This window comes from Coenobita brevimanus, chromosome 50 (assembly GCF_032717465.1).
Source record: "Coenobita brevimanus isolate Jiangsu-jjx chromosome 50, ASM3271746v2, whole genome shotgun sequence".
Classification (NCBI taxonomy): domain Eukaryota; kingdom Metazoa; phylum Arthropoda; class Malacostraca; order Decapoda; family Coenobitidae; genus Coenobita; species Coenobita brevimanus.
Window position 1 is genome coordinate 19,701,172 of NC_137003.1, and position 4,910 is coordinate 19,706,081.

Below are 4,910 nucleotides of genomic sequence, written 5' to 3' on the forward strand. Positions count from 1 at the left end.
CTGTCCGAACCATCACCACTGGTAGGGATGGTTCGGAAGATTTAGTCACTTGTCTCGTTAACTATAGCTTAAAGCTGGAAAGAGCTAAGAATTTCATATTATCAACCTAAAGACTCAAATGATGTGGCAACATTTTAACATAAACCAGATTACACTCCTGCTTAAACCTGATTTTATATAAATATTTTTTAAAAATATGTACGAACCATCACTGCCCTCCCACTGAAGTCAACTTAGAGGTTGCGGCAGTCTGATGCATCAAAGGTCACACAAGATCTGCTAATAGCCATTTCGAGACTAAATAACTAACAAGTTTCTTCAACAACAGGCCAAATGGTTCCAAAGTGCACCATAAGGAGCAGCAAAACAGTTAGATACGAATGTCAGAAAGACTGTTTAGGAAACAAAAGATACTGAGCTGCTTGCCAAATTTACACCAGCCTTGGAAGCGAAATATCACCACAAGTGTCTCTGTATGAAGGCAAGGCAACCTGCATTAAAGAATGAGAATGATGACGGGGCTCAGCTGCATTGTCATTGTCTCTGCAGAGCTGTTGGCCTTCATGGAGGAAACACGAGTCAATAACTGTGTCCGAGTATGCGAACCTGCAGACCTCGGTGACCTGTACAAAGCTAGACACTAACAGCTAAATGCCATTGTGGGACAACGAAATGACACAGCTAGACTGCAGGATAGGCTTCTATCTATGCTTTCAGACTTAGGAGCACCTTCGCAGAGCAGAGGCATGCTCCTGACATTTCAGGACATTGGAGATGTTATCATGTAGTGATACCATGCATTTAACCCACCACATCCCAGTATATTTTTCACCACTGACCCAACCCCCCCCCCCTACCAAAATCTCAGCAGATTTTGGATTTTATTTATTTTTTTGCTCAAACCTCCCCTTTTTGTGGGAAAGAATGGCAAACCACAGAAAAAGTGCTCACCTAAGATTAAAAATGGGCTATACAGGTGGCCCTTTAAACACCTGGCAGCGTGTTCACTGGAGCTGTCACGTTTTCTATGACAGTGGTAACTATTGCAAACCACTCAGTATAGATAGATATTAGTTCATTTGGTACAAATCTATATATATATATCTAGAATATGTTGGTTTTCACACAATAATACAGGTGATATAAGCATTGTTTCATTCTGAACAACATCAACATACCGCACCATTCTTGGCGCCGTTACCTCCCTATCATTTCTGCTCATTTCTTCCTCTGGCGCCACGTAATCTGTCCTCCACATCGTCATTGATTGGGGAATCACTCTCGCCTTGAATTTCATAGCATGGTGCAACATGTCTTTACAGGCCAGGTCACTGCTAACAGGTGAGTTGCCAAGACAATGGCGTGCGGGGGGGGGGGGTTACGCTGGGTAAGGCAGTGTCGCCACTCAGCGGCGAGTAGAGAAAGGTGTTCTGCATATATGTACCAAAAATCTCGAGCGAAATTTGAAAAATGTGCAAATGACGGACCTCGCAATTGCAAAACATATGGGTAGGTTGTTGGGACTGAGCATGACAAAATGTTGCAATGTACCCATACATTACCAGGATGCGGCAGATTCTGAGCAATGCAAGTGGCATGGAAGCAGATCTATGACTTAATGTTCACTTTTGATAGCTCATGTCTTTTAGTCTTGGTGAACATGGTCCTGGATGGGGCGGACAACAAGCACCAGACTCAGTTGGTGGAAAGAACTACAACCATCTATGCAGTTCATAAGAAGATAGCACTCTGCTCTCCTACCTATTCTGACTTGACAAACCTCACTCCACGTTCTCACCAGAATACAGACACATACATGTTTCTGCATGTGTCAGACACTGTTCAGAACGGTTGCAAGGTGACTCTTTACCACACAAACTGGCATTGCTGTACTAACCCTGACAATATTTAAGAAGATTGAGGAAAAAAAGAAAAAAAGGTTTGAACTTGATATAGGCATCAGCTTCAGATACACTGGGAGTTCATGAAGTGGCCCACAAACTGGATCTAAGTACCAGTGCCACTTCCCATTGCTCCACGCACTAACAGGATGTGACAGTCTTGGTATGGGAAAATTGGAAGGCTTTCCTTGAAGTGACCGAGGTCTTCAACGAGTTCATGAGGATACCAGGTAATGTGAGTGAGTTGTCCAGGTCACTTGTAAAGCACTTTGAGGTGTTTATACACGGCAGGACCAGCGAAACCGTGGAGGTGAAAGGAGCAAGAAAACAGCTCTTCACTCAGAAATCTATAAACCTGAAGAACATCCCACTCATGAAGGCAGCGCTGAAGCACCAAGTCAGTCAGACTACCTATCAGCCCAGTGTCAAAAACATTGCTTTCGTAGGGCTAAATGAAAGAAGCAACGGGAAGGCAGCCACTGCGAACCCCCTTTCTAGAAGCCTCAAAGAGCTGCAATGAAAGTATCCAGTGTGGTTGCAAGAAAGGATGTATTAGGCACTACAAGTACAAAAAGGCTGCCCTCAGGTGTCCAGCCCCGTGCTCAAGGACAGGAGACTGCTAGGCTTCAAAATAACATATATGATCTTACTGAACTGATGATGTCATCATACGAGGTGTTACTAGATGCCGACGTGAAAGTTTCAGCAACATTGCCTAGACATATTTAGCACATGCTAATTATACCTTGTGTGAAATATCTTTTATTTTGTATTGTTTCCTCTTTCGTTTTTTTTTTTTTTCTTATTTACTTTCTTACAACAGAGCTTACAGCATTTTTATGTAATCTGTGTGTAATAAGACTGTATCAGTAGAGTATAACTGATGTATAATGCCATTATGCCTGGAGAAAAAAATGAAATTTGACAGCCTGAAATTTCTTCGTCCTCTTCCTAGTCCTTGTGCATAAATTTGATGTGACTTACAGAAATACTGGGTAAAATTTTATGTTTTAATCTTAAAATGCATAATACCTTTCATGTAAGACCTTACCTACCCCACTGATAAGGGTGTTTGTATTACCTGCTGATGGGCTTAGAATGAGAATCAATGAACACGGTGACATCAAATTTAAATTAACACTCGATCCCTGCAAAATCCGCGAATGAACCCGGGACAAAGTAATCCCTAGCTAATAGCACTTTCAACTCGACTACCACCTTCCAAAAAGCAAATAGATCTCTGTAAAACTAGCCTTACCGCCAGTACAGGAAAAAAAAAAAAAAAAAACTTTCTGGCATTCAGAAGTAAGAATATGTTTGGGATTGATCAATTGGCATACCATAAGGATAAGCCTATGGTGCTTGAAGTACAGATCTGTTAGAGAATACTTTGTATAGACAACAAACGTTGTATATTTCTTGTACCTAAGACTTCCGGGAAAGGGAGGATTATTTCAAGCAGTGCAGCAGTGTCCTGTGTTGGCAGGCAGTGTTTATATAAGTACCGCGGGAGGGGGCTCAGCACTCAGTGCTTAGCTGCTGCTCCAGGCTGTGAGAGTCCCTCATTCGCCTCTCCTCCTTGTGCGCCTTCACCGTGAGTCATGTGGCTCCGTGTTGTTACACACTTAGTTGTCTGTCATCTGTCACCTTGTTGCTACACACATTGTTGTCACCCATGTGGCACCGTGTTGCTACACATTTTGTTGTCAGTCATTTGGCACCTTGTTGCTACATACTTTGAAGTCAGCCATGTGGCACCGTGTTGCTACACATTTCGTTGTCAGTCATTTGGCACCTTGTTGCTACATACTTTGAAGTCAGCCATGTGGCACCGTGTTGCTACACATTTCGTTGTCAGTCATATGACACCGTGTTATAACATACTTTAATATCAGTTATGAATGATTTATCCCTTGAAGTTTTTACAGACGATGATCAAGGGGCACTGGCATATAGCCTATTTATTTCGATTATAGGGGGAATGTCTTCCGTGACTAAAAAGTACTTAATGCTGAGAGAAGCGAGGGCCAGCACTGAGGGATGTGAACTGATAGAACTTGTTGCATATAAACATAAAACTGGGTAAAATAATAATTACTGTAGATACCGGGTATGACGAACAAAAATAATTCGTAAATTGTAGCCAATTCTGGCACCATTCTGTTATTACACTTGCACTTCTTTTAAAAGATGGGGTTTCTACGTTGGATCAGTTTAACATTTCCATTTTCTGCAGTCTCAGTTTAAATGTTTATACAATAACTGCATTGTCAGTTTAAAGACAAAGAATTCTAATAATAACTGCCGATTTTGTTCTGGATTTTTCCGAATAACCCGAACTGTAGGAGGGGATGGTTATGCAGAATATGCTCTCTGACCAAATACAAGGGAGGAACTATTATCCCGATCCGCCCCATGTTACACGCCTCTTGACTGGGGGTATAATTCTGTTTATTTTTGTAGATGGATTTATGGACACTGATAGCTGGCATTTGTTACCCGTCGATTCATATGTCAGCATGTGTTCAATACCTGTTTGTTCAAAATGATAATATACAAAGACTTACACACCCAATCCTGCACAGGAACATTGGTTTCATGCAATACTGTCACTATAGGTACCCGTTCGTTCGTACATGGTCAGCATGAAGAATGGTAATTTTTTGTAGTCATCCTCTCATGAAGGAGAATGTTTGGTTCCAGACTGAATTTCATATGACCCTCTCCAGAGAGTATTATTGCATATAGACTACTTGAAGATTTTTTATTCTCAAGTTTCGACTGCTGTAAACAGAGTGATATACTGTACATCTTTATGCAGCCCTGTGGTTGTATTTTTCTTTTCAGATATGTGGTAAAAGTTTTGATGACCTATCTGATCATCCCCTAATGTGTTCGCTGGCACAACTTTCTGTTCATGCAAAGTGACAACTAGTACTAACAGGCTGTCAAACTTTACACTCTTATACACTGGATAATAATAAAACGAAAACACTAGGAAATAAATTA